We start from the raw sequence: 16,382 nt of genomic DNA, 5'->3' as shown, positions 1-16,382 counted from the left end.
CTGGAAAGTGTAGGTGAGGCCTACAGGCTGTGTCTGATGGAATTACAGGGGGGTGGCAGTATGTCAAGCTCAGTGTCAGGTTCAACCTCCGCATCCCCAACTGTGCCTCTGTTTGGCCACCATCATCATCAGAGTCTGCTGATACACTGACATCAGGTGGTAAAAGTCCCACACTTCCATTGTCAGGAATACCTGTGAAATTAAGCAACAAATACAGGAAAAGATTAACACCTACACTACTATAGACCGATATATGCTAACAAACTAACAGTGGTGCCACTATTACAGAAAGTACATCAATACACACAACAGTCTTGACACCAACATCACATACTAAATATTTTTGAACTGCTCATCAGTACTGACATAAACATGTTTGGCTTACCATGCGCACATGAAAGTCTGCTCCCTATGCTGGATGGTCCTGGAAGAAGTTAAGCAAAAGGTAAGGACAACATCATCACAATTAACAGTAACAAGGAGGAGTAAAACTTTTTGCCCACTGTATGTCCATTAACTATACTTTCAACAAGAACTTAGATGGCAAGTCCAACCTAAGCCTCATGTGTAATTAATCAGAATGTGTTGTTAGCTGTTGTAATCTACAATCCCCCCAACCAATTTCTTGTTAAACAAAACTAATGTATTGATGTAAATATTTTGCTATACAAGAGAACTTAATGGAAATACATAAGCCTACCTGGAAGTACCTCCAGGGACATACTTACTGTTGCTGAAACAGTAGTACCAATATCAAGGACATGCTGTTCTGCACTTTCTTGGGACCTGTCTGGATTCCTGACAGTGGACAGAAACTCTTCATTTTCTGTTAGTGGTGGCTCTGTAGCAGACACCCTGGTACTCATCCAGTCATGGGCCACTGCAGGTGCTCTCTCCCTATGGTGTACTGATCATATCTGCTGTTGTGGCCACCTAGTGCATTCACATCTGCAACTATCTACTGCCAAATTTGCATGTTGCCTGACATATCTCCATATCTCATCTCAAGAAGAAAAACAGCACATTGCCTAAAAACTTCCACAATGACCTGATTCCAGGGCCATTGAAGGGAGATTTTTGGGAATTGAGATACCTGGGTGCCACAGTCCTAGGTTTCCTAACACACAGCAGAAGGATAATACACATAAGTATCACATAACTAACAAATGCTTGTTCCCAGATGAAACAGAAAAGTTAGCATTTTAGTATTACCCACTGGAGAAACATAAAACAGTCTAGATATTTGAAATATGAACAACAGGAATTGTGTATTTGTAACATGTTACAGTCACTCACAAAGCAAGCCTGGACACAAAACAAGGGAGAATAATGATAGCAACATATCCTTGTTTGTGCAAAAACTGAAATGCAGCTTTGTTCACCCACCCCCAAAAGAACAGGCAAATGATACATTTTGATAACAAACCATTAGTGAAATGCTAAAAGTGCTATCAAATGAACTGTCCCTGAAAAACATTTATAGATTTAGCACAAAACTTTCCATTTTAAGCTATTGTCAATCATGTATACCTGTGAAATGCCATGACAAACATGCCCGTGCCATAAGTACACTTCCAAGTAATGCATACAGATAACAGTAGCATTTGATAATATATATATATATATATATATATATATATATATATATATATATATATATATATATGGATCTAGGCCGTTTGATCGAAAGATCAAATGTCAAAATCCATTAAGCGCGAGCATACTTACGCAAAAGTGCTTTTCACCGAAGAAGCACTTTCACGTAAGTATGCCTGTTGCCGAGGCCATACTATGGTGCGGATAAGGGAAAATTCCCTTTTCCCCACTGTAGTGCTGTCTTGAGGGAGAATGTTAAAGTAGGGAGGGTGTGGTGGCACAGCCCCTCACATGGGGGTGCAGGGGGGTGAATGTAAATGTAGTGTTTTTTTTTTTGACATGCTTTAACGAAAGTGCTTTTTTGGTTAAAGCGCTTTTGTTAAAGTGTGTTCGGTGGTTATGGATTCAGATGTTTGATCTCTCAATCAAATGTCCTAGATATATATATATATATATATATATATATATATATATATATATATATATATATATATATATATATATATATATATTAAACAGATTTTTCTTAAATGACATTTCAGCATCTGCAGTATACAGTTGAAAAATGAAAGCATACCTTCTCAACTTCAGTAGTCACCTGTGCAGATATGTCTCAAAGTAATAGCCTCATATCTGTTCTCCACATAAACAAGTCTCCTCACCTTCAGGTTCTCTAACTATATGGTTGCCTTTATATGGTGCAGATTTAGGGCTGTTAGCACAGTGAAGATGCAAATGAGGTGTGAACTCATTAGTATTGCTAAATCCCAAATGCTTGACTCCATGTATCAAATAGTGCAGGCACTCCTTCATTTTTTGCTGATAATAGATTGCAATTGTGAATGATTACTGGTAGGGAGAGTGAAACCAATATCAATTCAGTCTGCTCTACCTCCAGTGGGTGTGTCAGGTTAGACTTACAAAGTGTATCGAAGTAATTTTATCAAGGGTGGAAATGTAAGTAAGCAGCACACAATTCACAAGTTCTGTTCATTAATGTCCAGTCTCCCTTTTATTTGTTGACAACTGCATATTATTGCCATTTAATACGGTTACACATTTTAAGGACAAGGATATAAAATGCCTTTCAGACTGCATGTCTCAGACTACTGGTTAAATAAGACAAGAATGAGCAGCACATACAGAGAGGTAAGACAGAGCTGCCTTTTCACAAGCAATAGTTATAAATGGCTATGTGATCACTCAATGCACTACACCCGAAATGTATACATGTACAAATAACTGTTATGTGGTTTCTTAATACTGTCATCGATGTTGCAGTTGATTGTTTTCAGAATGATTTCAGCTCCCTGCTCCAAAGCTGTTTGTGTGGCAAAGATGGATAAAGCACCCTTAATGTGTTCTGTAGGTTCATTGTGATGAGAGTTCAAATCCAGACCTATGTAGAAATATTTAATGTATAGTAACATACATTTTATAGTGTTTATATCATAGATTGCTCTTCTTCATTTCAACTACTTTTCCATTTTATTTATTTATTTATTCATTTTTTGGCCAGTGTTTGCATGGTTGATGGCTTAGCTGAAACAAGGGAAATGAAGAAAATGAATGTCAGGTTTGGCTGTGCTTATCCTTTTTGCATGACTCTTAGTAGTATGCTGGACTAGTGGCCCACACAAGAAGCAGACAGAACACCTGCAGAACACTTGCTGATAGGGCATCTGTAAAAGTGCAAAAGTCAAAAAGAATACATTGTTGCAATTTTTCCCAACAGCTGCAGTCATCAAAACCCTGCTGATAGGGTGCACACAACCAATGATTGAAAACAGATGCATTCAATTAATTCTGTTGGGCAGCAGACAAACATGCTAAGTGGTGCTGCACAGCAGTTAGTAAGGTTCCCCAACAGCTGCACTCATTGAACACTTGCAGACAAGATGCAGACAGCCAATATTTGAAAATGGATGCATTCAATTAATTTTGTTGGGCACTGCACAAATATGCTAAGAGACGTTGAATGGCGGTTAACACAGAAGACTTAAGAATGAGTAGGAATTTATGAAAATGTCATGTCACTAGTTCTGTGGCAGCAAGTGTAAGTGTAGGGCTGGAGTACAGATGGTCCTGGACCCTATTTCAGGGTGTGCAACCTATTTTTACTGTTGTGACAGTGCAGTCTATAGCAATGAATAGACAAGTGTTATTTCAACATTCTTGTGTCAACAGGTGTAAGTGTAGGGCTGCCATACACGTGGTCTTGGGTTCTAATACAGCACATTCCAGACATTTTTACTGTTGTTCCATTGCCCATTACATTCACTCTCACTTATAACACTTTTGACAGTGGAGCTGATATGAATTTTATATATGAAGGATACGACACCTTTACTGTGTTTTCATATGTATGCCTGAGGGTATACTGTCTACTATATTTTTGTAAGTATAATTTTGTTATTTGGACTTGGATGGCCTTCACAATTAAATATGGCACATACACAACTGGCTCTATATACAATAACCTTGTCAGATCACACACATTCATGTGTAACACCTCAAGCTGTCAGCTGTATTTATGAATGATTCCTGACTATTTTTGAGCAGCACTTCTTCTGTGGCAAAGATGGAAAATCAATGCTGCAAATGAAAATGTTTTGTCCCTTATGCCTAGGTTTGAATCCCACACTTTAGAAATCAATTTTATCAATGTATAAAGTCTAAAACAAATGTGTCAGGTCATGGCATTTATGCCCCCAGCGCATGTCTGCAAGCTTAACTCACCTAAAAGTTACTTTCTAATTTTCAATACATATTTCCAAGTTACATCAAACTAAGGTCAAGTGTCAGATTAACCTTCCTATTTCAAATATTTATGTAATCCCTGCTTAGCACTACTGCTGTCCACTTAACATTATGTAAATGCTGTTGGCATCATTGTTCGGGTTTGCTCACTACCAGTAAACGTGATAACTGGAATTGGCGGGAAAGCATCATTTTCCATTACTCAAGGTCAGGTGTTAAACAGGTCTGGAGGTAGTGGGGAAGCTACCCAGTTTAGATCACAGAGTTGGGGTGTCCAAGAGTCCAGGATATTTATTGGACTCCTGGTAAAGCATCACAGTCAAAGTCTTCTGGAGGGGGACTATTCTGGCTCCCAGTACAAGTCTGAGGCATGGAGTATTTGGCTCAGACAGTATCCAGTACTACTGGCATCCTGCATACTGGAGAACAGTGTAGGAATCTATTTAATGACCTACACAGGCACAGGGATACCTTCAACCATTGACTGTCTGAAATTGAGACTGTGGACATCCCACAGCTGTGTAAGTATGATAATAAGAGAGTATTTGTAATACTTAGAAAGCTAAATATAGGCAAAACTGGTATGCATAATTCTCTTCAGTCCTTTTCTTTACTTTCCCCAGGTTATGCCAACATAGGGTTCAATAGACATGCTTATGTTGCCCAAATGGAGAGAATGAGGGAACCAAGTGGTATGTATGCAGAACAAGAGAAGTATTATTGTAGCTTTAAAAGTTAAAGATTGATTTTTGGGTTTTTATACAGTTGTAGCAAATTCAGCATGCATATCCTAACGATAAAAGTAAGTATGCACGTAGTAGTCTGCAGCACAAGCCAGCTTTAGGAGTCAAATATAAGACTGTAATTAAAGGTTCTGGGCTGAAATACCATGAGTTACAACTATACAGTACTGCATTTCTTTAATAATATTTATATTAAATTAAACTCAATGCAAGTGGCATAAATGCTCTGCTAACTGCAGTCTGTATAACCGAAACATGCATAAGTGCAATATATGCACATTTCAAGGGCTACTTTCAGCAATATGTAGGTATAGCGTGTATTTGTTAGCACGTATACTTAAATGCAATACTTCAAATAAAATACTTGTATAATTGTGTTATTGCATAGTATATCACATATGACGGTACTAATTTTATCTTTATTCTCTGTCACCCCAACTCTTATCTATCTCTTTTTTTATTTTCTATTATGTGTCATCAAAATGTTTCCATGTCACCCATGTGTACCAAATCAATAAGTGCTACACAGCACATTGAGGTAGACCAGCCCCAGTGGATCAGCCTGCTCCCACTCCACTTGCTCCAGCATTGATGTGCAGCACATCTGGGACCCAACTTGGCAGTATTGCCTGTGCTGCCCCTGCACTGCCTGCCCCCTCAGGTAGTACTGCCTTGGCAGCTGGTGCAGTGGTACCTTCTGGGAGCAGTGGCAGAAATGGGGATTTCATCACCTGCCAGGAGATTCCAGGGTTGGTGCATAGGATTGTGCACTGCATCATTGGTGTATACTTACGCTGAATAGAGAAGCTGTACTCCCACATGCTATATTAGGAGGAGAAGACATTGAGCACTCCAACCACCAGTGGAGTAATGTGACAGTAATGACAGTGCACTGGGTGAGGACTCAATTCTCACTGTCTTCATGTTTGATGGGCATGAGCCTGTGTTGTCTTCTCCCACACCCCAGTCATGGTATCCCCCAACCTTTTGTGCCCCTCACCATCCCTGTATCTTGTCTTATTTGTCATGTTTGCTTGCATTTGTGCATTTGCTTCCTCACCTACCCAACTTACCTAACCCAGAAATACGTACATCCCTTACCCAGCATTCCTTTCTTACTGGATTAAAAAAAAGGGCCACCTGTCCCACCAAAAAAAAAAAAAAACACACACACACACACACACACATATATATATATATATATATATATATATAGAGAGAGAGAGAGAGAGAGAGTCTCATACATAGCTCTCCATTTCACAGACATATCTTCTTGACACACTTGATTTGGTCCAGTTGGTTATACAATATGATTACGTTGTTGTCACCCCTCTCTGTGGAGGCAACAGTCCAAATTCAGCTAATATTCTGCACATATTACCAGTTTTTACTTTTGAAGAAATTATTTATTTGTTTATTTGCTTTTTGTTTATTGGGAAAGTCCACTGGGCCTAGTCGAGCCCATTTTCAGTGGAAGCCTGGAGAAAAAAAGCTCCATAGTATAGACATTAACATTTAAAAAGTTACAGTTGAACATTATAATGATCAAATTCTACATAGAAAGTAGACAATTCAAATTACAAAGGTAAACTTCTACAGAAAAATAAGAAAGCAATCACAAAAAAAATGAAAAACAATTACAAAAGTAAGTATGTACAGTTGTCAAAAGAGACTTTATAGAAGTCCACAGTCTTAAGCAAACAGTAAAGAACTTAAGTATCTACATGGCTTATAGGATCTATAGCCCATGGCTCTAGCACCAAGCATCTGTTTCTGTAAGGCCCTTTTGTAGAATATCCACATAATCTAGGGATTCAATAATGGCTCCCAGTTTGCAGTCATCTACAAACTTTGTTAGCCATAGTCCCTTAGTGTTGGCCTGTACTTCAGAGAAGTAGATGCCAAACAAGTTCGGTCCCAGGACTGAACCCTGAGGTACTCTACTTGTCATTGTCTGGAGCTGGATTTGGAGTCAGCTACTTTTACAGTGTGGGTTCTATCAGTAAGCCAGCTGGCAACCCATCAAGTGATGTAGGAATTAATGCCCAGCTTAGTAAATTTATCTATGATTCCAGTGTGGGAGATGGTGTCGAAGGCCTTGGCGAGGTCCAGATAGGTTGTGTGGATCACCTTACCCTTGTCCACAGCTCCGGAGACTGATTCGAAGAAGTCAATCAGGTTCAGGAGACAAGATCTGCCCTTCACGAACCCAAACTGGGTGGGGTCCAGTGTTTGAAGGTTGCCGATGTCTTTGTTTATAAGTTCCATGATAATATGTTCCAAAGCCTTGCAGAACAGGCTCATCAGACTGACGGGGTGGTAGTTCCTGGGATCCAAGGTGGATCCCCCCATGTGGAGTGGGATAACTGTAGCTGTGCTCCACTCAGTGGGCATGAAGCCTGAGGTGAGGCTATGATTAAACATGACACTTAGGTGAGGTGCCAGTTCATTTTGTAGTTCATGTAATACGCAGCCTGGGATGTCGTCTGGTCCCATGGATGCTGTATTCTTAGTTTTGGAGAGTGCGTTTTCTACCTTTGTGGCCATTATTATCGGAATTTGGCAATCTTTCGGTATTGAGATGGGCCCTTTAGGGGGTGAGAGATGGGTGAAGTTTGCACTGAATCGATCTGCCAGGATATTGGCAATATCCTTGGGATCAGGATCAGTATATTTAATGCCATTCTGGTGTAGCTCAGAGCAGATCTGAGCATTGCCATTTAGATTCTTGACATAGCTATAGAATGCCTTGTGGTTGTCTTTGGAATCTTTGGCAATTTTATTTTCATAATTAGCTTTGGAGGATTTTATGTGGGGTCTCAGCTTCTTACTGAGGCTGGTAAGGGAGTTTTTTGCATCCTGGGATTTTCCTCTTTTCTGAAACAGTTTCTTCCTTTTGTTGTAAAGTTTGTTTATGGCACGGGACCACCAGATTGGCTTCCTTTTTTTGGAGGAGACCGTCTTGTTTCTATTGGTAATGGCGTGGTTCATGCATGAGTGGATGTGCTTGTACAGTGCCTTAGTTTAGAATTCAGCAGTTGAACTTTCAGTTCCCGTCTGCATGAGTGTCATGATGTTTGTGACTTCTGACTTGAGTAGCATGAAGTTGGCTTTGGAGAAGTTTTTTTTACGGAGGTTTCCTTACTGCAGGGGTGAGGGTGGGATATGGATGTCAAGGGTGATTAGCTTATGGTTAGACCTGACCAAAGAGGGGGTGACCATAGGTGTGGAGCATTGATTTCCCATGTTGGTAATGAGCAGGTCTAGGATACTGGAGCCCCTGGTGGGACTAAGGATTAGTTGATCCAAGGCATTGGAATTTATGAATTCCAAGAACCGTTGGGCAAAGGTGTTGGTACACAAGTAGTTTTCCCAGTTAATGGCAGGGTAGTTGAAATCATCCAGTATTAGGGTGTTTGGTTGTATCTTATCATTTTCCAGTATGTTTAGAAAGGTGTAGTGAGAATCTTGGGGCTTGGTAGGGGATCTGTAGCAAACTACAATTTGAATTGCAGTCTTAGCTAGTGTTAGTTGCTCCTGGAGAATTTCAGATGCATTGTGTTGGGCAACTAGCCTGGTGTAGTGAATATCCTTGGTGAATATGGACACTCCTTCACCTTTAGTGTTTTGGTCCTGGTTTGGTGGCCAAAAAGTGTGGTAAGAGTTGTAGCCTGGTATTACAGGGGTGCTCTCTGGAGCCTTGAACCAGGTCTCAGTTACTGCACAGATATCGATGTTCTCCATTTTTAGGAGTGCCTCGAGAGAGTGAATTTTGAGGTTTAGACTTCTGTGTTTCCCTGTTCAGTGCACACACTTTGCCTGAGTGTTTATTTTACATGGCATTCCATGTACCCTTACAGATCATTTACAAAACATTGGTACAGAATGCCAAGAATGGGATTTCACAATACTCTGCACTGTATACACGGTCCTGCACTGTGTTTGGACCATATACATATCATACCTCTTAAGTGTCCAGATTTTAACAGTATGTCCAGAATTTTGCCTTTTATCTTTTGATCTGTTCCTTATCAAATTTGTTGTTTTCTGCCATATCACTGGAATGATCTCAGGATTGATGTTACTAAATAATTACATACACTTGAGTTTCAGACTTCAAATCCTTCAGAAAAAAATTCTTAACATAAACCTTGTTATTCTTGCACATTTCTAAGTTTAAACATACAAATATGTAGAATCTCTCCCTAGTTTTGGGTCATTGTCTCCCCATTATGTTGGGGTTTGTCCAGATTTCTTGCACTAAGAGACTGAGAGCTATGGAGACTTATATGTTAAGCCCTGGTGATCACTGTGGCATTCCACCCAAACACTCTTACTGCCTGTGCTCTGATGTAAGCAGGATTGCTACCCGTGTTACTTTACACAGTTTCCTGCCTGGCAACACTATTGCCAGCCATGAAACTGTGCTTATTTATGTTTAAACACAGTGCACTGCATGAATATATAATTAGTGCAGCTGCTCGCAGTGCATCACTGTGCACACATGTAAACTCTGTGTGGGCTTTGCGCAAAGCCGATAAGGAGTTTACTGACTTCCAGGGAAAATGTTTTATTTTTTATGGTCTTTATGACATAATTATTTAAGTATTTTGCTTTCTAAGGAATCCCTGAAAAATGAAATTGGAAGGTATTCCAAATACCAATTAGTAGGTAGTAAGCATTAAAATTTGAGGACAGAAAGAAGCTATGGTGCAGCAAAAATAAGTGTCCCACTGTAAGTAGGTGGATAGTACAAGGCAACAGTACATCAGCTTTATTTCCTGCTGTGAGCTATCATTCACAGCAGCAAACAGCTCAAATTACCTTTGCCACTTTGACAGATATGAATGGGGAGTTGTTTAGGGGGAAGGGAGATGAGTTTCAGGACTACAACTCAGGTATAACAAAAGAATGAAAATTGTCCACTTTAGAAAGAAAAAGAAGTGCTAGGCACTGAGAATATGTTCTGTGTGATTATCCATGTTTTTCTTTTAAGCAGTCATTAAAAAGCAAGAAATAATTTAACCTGACTAAAAGAAAGGATATATGTGAAAACACATGTAAAATCATACGTTCATAGGTTCATAGGTTCATACTAGGCTATCTGCCCTAGGGCATTTATAAGCCTAGCCAGAGTGTGTTTGGCTTTCGCCACCCATTTTAAATTAATTTTGCTATGCCCTTTTTTGAGGTTAGTATACTGTGCCTCTGTCTAACAGTGACACAGAAGTGATACCCGGGGTAAACCTATGATCTCCCATCCACTCATCAAGATTCCTCTTGAAGAGAGTCAATGAGGGACTCTGCCTAACCTGGACTGGGATTTTATTCCAGAGTGAAGGGAGCCTCTGGGTTATGAATCTGTCCCTCCAGCATGTCATATTTATTTCAGTGCTGAGGTTCAAGTCTCTCGAGCGCGTAGCTCGATGGGATTTGGATTTTCTGAGGTGCAGCATGTCCATTAATTCCGGGTTGGACATGGCTTTATACATCAGGCACAGATCACCTCTGAGCAGGCGGTATGCCACTGAGTAGAGCTGGAGTTTCTTTAACCGGGCAGCATATGGCATCTGTTTGAGTCCTTTGATCCTTTTGGTGAGGTACTTTTGGGGTCTTTCCAGTTGCTGCAGGTGTCTGGTAAGGTACATCCCAAAAGGGGCATTGTACTCAATTATGGACCTGATGAGTAAAGAGGCATGATGACCTCCCCTGATCTAGATGTGAATCCCTTCATGATTAGGTGGGCTATATAAAATGTTTTTCTAACCACTTTGGCCATATGGTTGTCAAATGAGAGATTGCTATCAACTTGGGTCCCCAGGTCCCTAATTACTTCTTCTGTACTTAATGGATTACCACCTATGTGGTAATTTGTGGGCACTTTGTTTTTGCCAAAGGGGAAGACTGTACACTTTTTGGCGTTTAGCTTGAGGCCATGGCTCTGGCACCAGTTGTCTGTTTCTATGAGGCCCTTTTGGAGGATGCTTGTGTTGGCTGGAGAGTCGATTATGGTGCCCAGTTTGCAGTCATCTGCGAACTTGGTCAGCCACAGTCCTTCCATGTTGGCCTGTACCTCAGAGAAATATATACCGAACAAGACAGGTCCCAGGACCGAGCCTTGTGGGATGCCACTTGTAACTGGTTTGGCGTCTGACATTGCTCCAGCAATTCTAACCATGTGGGTTCTGTCCTTGAGCCAGTTTGCAACCCATCTAGTGACATAGGGCTTTATATTTAAGCTGGTGAGCTTATCTATAATGCCCGAGTGGGGTATTGTATCAAAGGCTTTTGCGAGGTCCAGGTAGGCTGTGTGGACCACCTTCCCCTCGTCAATGGCCTTGGTGACTGTTTCAAAGAAATTGACCAGGTTTAAGAGGCAGGATCTGCCTTTAACAAAGCCGAACTGGGTAGGATCCAGTGTCTGTAGGTCCCCAATATCTTTATTTATGAGGTCCATGATGATCCTTTCCATAGCTTTGCAGAACAAGCTAGTCAGGCTTATGGGGCAATAGTTTCCAGGATCTGTTGAGGCACCACCTTTGTGGAGAGGGACCACTGTTGCTGTACGCCATTCTTTGGGTACATATCCTGTAGTAAGGCTGAGATTGAACAGTAGTTTTATGTTTGTGTTTAGCTCTTCTTGGAGTTCATGTAAGACGCAACCCGGGACACCATCTGGTCCCATTGATGCTGTGTTTTTTGCTTTGGAGAGGGCGGCTCTTACCTGAGCATCTGAGATGTCAGGGGGGCAGCACTCTGCTGGGATAGATATTTGCCCTTTTGGTGAGGAGGGGGGGGGGAGTTTGCACTGAACCTGTCAGCTAGCATGTTGGCAATGTCTGTGGGTTCGGTGTATTTTTTGTCATTTTGGACTAATTCTGAGCATATCTGGGAATTCCCACCCAGGTTCCTAACATAACTAAAGAAAGCCTTGTGATTATCCTTAGTGTCCTGTGCAATTTTTCTCTCGAAGCTGGCCTTAGATGATTTTATGAGTGCCCGTAGTTTTTTGCTGATACTGATCAGAGATGCCTTCCCTTTTTGGGATTTTGCTATATCATGTAGTAGCTTCCTCCTTCTATTGTATAGTTTGTTTATGGCTGGGGTCCACCAGACAGGATGTCTGCCTTTGGAGGATTGGGTCTTGGTTTTATTTGGAATTGCATGATCCATGCATTCCTGAAGGTGTTCATAGAATGCGTTTATAAAGGATTCTGTGGTCTGGGACATATTTTCCACAGGCCCGGGGGCTTTGAAGGATTCCGCCTCTGTTTTGAGGAGTGTGAAATTTGCTTTAGAGAAGTTTTTCACTGTGGTTTTTTGGGCAGGGGGTGGGGTCGGGATGTGAATATCCAGTGAGATTAGTTTATGGTCTGATCTTACCAATGAGGGATACACTTCTGGTCTGGAGCATAGAGTCCCCATGTTGGTGATGATCAGGTCCAGTATGTTTTCCCCTCTTGTGGGAGTGGTAACACGTTGTTCCATAGCATTTGAGTTTATAAATTCTAGGAACCTTTGGGCTAGGGTGTTGGAGCTAGAGTAATGCTCCCAGTCTATGTTTGGGTAGTTGAAGTCGCCCAAAATAATGGTGTTTGGAGAGACCTTCATATTTTCCAGTGTTCTCAGGAAGGTTGAGTGGGGTTCCTGGGTTTGGGAAGGTGGTCTGTAGCAGGCTATAAACTGGACGGCAGTTTTACCCACTGTTAGTTGCACATGGATAGTCTCTGATGCTTCGTGCTGTGCCACCAACCTGGAGGTGTGGGTATCTTTGACAAATATTGATACTCCCCCTCCTTTTGTGGTTCAGTCCAAGTTTTGGGGCTGGAAAGCATGATATGAGGTATAACCTGGTAGTGCTGGGGTGCTCTCGGGAGCCTTGAACCAGGTTTCTGTTACTGCACAGATATCAATGTTCTCCATGCTAAGGAGAGTTTTGAGTACGTGCATCTTGAGGTTTAGACTTCTGGCATTGAGTAGCATTACTCTTAGTTTCTTATCCCTTGTGATACCTATGGAGGTGGGTTTGTCTTTTGAGCCTTGCCTAAAAAAGGCACTATGGGGGTAGCAAGAGCCTTTGCCAATATCCGAAAGCCCAGTGCCCCAGTCTAGTGTCATTAGCTCATTCTGCTTAATACAGAGAGAACATTTGATAAGGCCTTCTGTTCCTCCTTTTTCCCTTTCAAAAAGTAAAACAAAACTTTTTTTTTTCTCTTTCGCCTGAACCTTCTTGTGTTCTGACTGTCCTTCTCAAACATTTTGGAAATATACAGTATATTTCAGCGCATTTGTTATAACTGTATTTGCTATAACTGATTTAAGTATTTTTTTCTGGCTTTTTGATTATTTACTGCTTAGCGACTGCATTTTAGCCTGTTTATACAGCTCTGCATTCTATTTAAACTGTTTTTGTGTTGATTAACTGTTTTGCACTTTTAAAAAGTTAGTTGTTGCTTAATTTTACCTGTAGGCTAACGCACTCAAGTGCACTAGCTGCTTAAAAGCATTTATAGCATTTACTGTCTGTTTTTCCTATGTTTTCTGCAAAAAAAAAAAAAAAAAAATCTTGTTTTCCCGCCTTACTGAACTAGAATAGTCCAGTCTTCAGAGTTTGCTGATCTCTGGGCTTTGTCTTGGTTCCTGTGCTATTCCATATCCTTATTTGGATAAAAGGAAGCATCTTTGTTCACCAGTGGGAGTGGGGAGCACTGAGCGGCCTATTTGTCCCTAGAGGAGTGGTTCCAGCCAGAAACTTGTAGTCTATTGGCCATTTTGGGTCAATTCCTAGCTCTTTTCAGCCCCCTGTAATAAGGCCCGCTTTAGCACGCTTTTTCGCTTGTATTCAACTCAGCACAGCTCCTCATGGTGCCCTGCAGAGTTCTACAAGCAGCAGAGAGCAAAAGAGTGACTTTTTCCGGATTTAAGTATTTTTTTCTGGCTTTTTGATTATTTACTGCTTACCGACTGCATTTTAGCCTGTTTATACAGCTCTGCATTCTATTTAAACAGTTTTTGCGTTGATTAACTGTTTTGCACTTTTAAAAAAGTTATTTGTTGATTAATTTTACCTGTAGGCTAACACACGCAAGTGCGCTAGCCGTTTAAAAGCATTTATAGCATTTACTGTCTGTTTTTCCTCTGTTTTCTGCAAAAAAAAAAAAATCTTGTTTTCCCACCTTACTGAACTAGAATAGTCCAGTCTTCAGAGTTTGCTGACCTCTGGGCTTTGTCTTGGTTCCTGTGCTATTCCATATCCTTATTTGGATAAAAGGAAGCGTCATTGTTCACCAGTGGGAGTGGGGAGCACTGAGCGGCCTGTTTGTCCCTAGAGGAGTGGTTCCAGCCAGAAACTTTTAGTCTATTGGCCATTTTGGGTCAGTTCCTAGCTCTTTTCAGCCCCCTGTAATAAAGCCCGCTTTAGCGCGCTTTTTCGCTTGTATTCAACTCAGCACAGCTCCTCCTGGTGTCCTGCAGAGTTCTACAAGCAGCAGAGAACAAAAGAGTGACTTTTTCCTGATTTAAGTATTTTTTCTGGCTTTTTGATTATTTACTGCTTAGCGACTGCATTTTTGCCTGTTTATACAGCTCTGCATTCTATTTAAACTGTTTTTGTGTTGATTAACTGTTTTGCACTTTTAAAAAAGTTATTTGTTGCTTAATTTTACCTGTAGGCTAACACACTCAAGTGCGCTAGCCGTTTAAAAGCATTTATAGCATTTACTGTCTGTTTTTCCTCTGTTTTCTGCAAAAAAAAATAAAAAATCTTGTTTTCCCGCCTTACTGAACTAAAATAGTCCAGTCTTCAGAGTTTGCTGATCTCTGGGCTTTGGCTTGGTTCCTGTGCTATTCCACATCCTTATTTGGATAAAGGGAAGCTTCTTTGTTCACCAGTGGGAGTGGGGAGCACTGAGCAGCCTATTTGTCCCTAGAGCAGTGGTTCCAGCCAGAAACTTGTAGTCTATTGGCCGTTTTGGGTCAATTCCTGGCCTCTTTTCAGCCCCCTGCTATAAGGCCCGCTTTAGCGCGCTTTTGCGTGATTTAGCACGGAGTTGCCCATAGAGCACCATCGGGCAGCGCCGGTTAAACGAGGTTAAACTATTTCTGGCTCCGTAAAGTCTGCTCTTCAATTTTTCCCTTAGAACTTCTCTACTTGCAATCTAAACAGTCTATTTTCTATCTCAAAAGCTCAGCACTTGCTCCTAAAGCATTTTTATATAGGTAAAGTACTTGTATACTAAACAAAGTACTACATTAGTCTAGAATCCCCTTGAGTACCCATTTCCCTATAGGTCCCTTCTGACTCAGTTACACAGCAAACTTTTTCACTTTTTCTAGCATGTCGAAGGGTCAGTTGCTAGCGTCCTCTCCTGTTCAGCTGGTGAATCTGGGCATCTTGAGGCAATGTTACAATTGCCTCATGTACACAGACAACCCACTCCTTCTCCCACAAAACACAAATACATGTGAGAGATGCAACTATATAGCCAAACTGGAGGCTGAGCTCTCTCAACTCAGGACTGGCAAGACCAGACAGGAGGAGAAGGAAACCACGCACACCACAAACCCAGTTTCACATAGAACTATCACAACTGCAAAACAAACACATAAACACACAAAACATACTGGAGGCACTGATCAAAAATCTACCAAAACTACAGAGGCCTCCAAAGCAGACACCCAAGCAACTGCCACCTCAAGACATAAGACATGCAACACATAGTTCTCAAAGTCAGTGTGCTAAACAGTCACAGCCCTTAAGGCCAAACACAATGCCAGACACACTTGTTATAGGTGACTCCATAGTCAGACACACTGACGTCCCACTCACCAGACTGAACAAGGAAAAGATCACAGTAAGCTGCCTGTCAGGCACTAGAATCCACCACATAACACAAGTACTCAAGTCACTCCACAACAAGTACAAGTATAACTCAGTCATTGTCCATGCCGGTGTGAACGACCTGAGACGTACCTCCCTGGACTACATGAAAAGAGACATAGAGGAGCTCTCAGATTATGTAGCCCAGGCCGGTATGACCCTGACCCTGAGCAGTATCCTACCCTCACCAAGAATGATGCCACAATACAGAGACAAAATGATCAGCTTTAATAATTGGCTTAATTACTGGTGTCATTCTAAGGGGATCCAATGTCTGTCTGCCTGGGATGACATGCTTGACAAGCCACGCTGCTTCGCAAGGGATGGCTTGCACCTGTCACCCTGGGCTTCGGATATTGGCAAAGGCTCTTGCCACCCCATAGTGCCTTTTTAGGCAAGGCTCA

Source organism: Protopterus annectens, chromosome 7.part0 (assembly GCF_019279795.1).
Source record: "Protopterus annectens isolate FY-2018-M chromosome 7.part0, PAN1.0, whole genome shotgun sequence".
NCBI lineage: Eukaryota > Metazoa > Chordata > Ceratodontiformes > Protopteridae > Protopterus > Protopterus annectens.
This window is presented reverse-complemented; position numbering follows the sequence as displayed.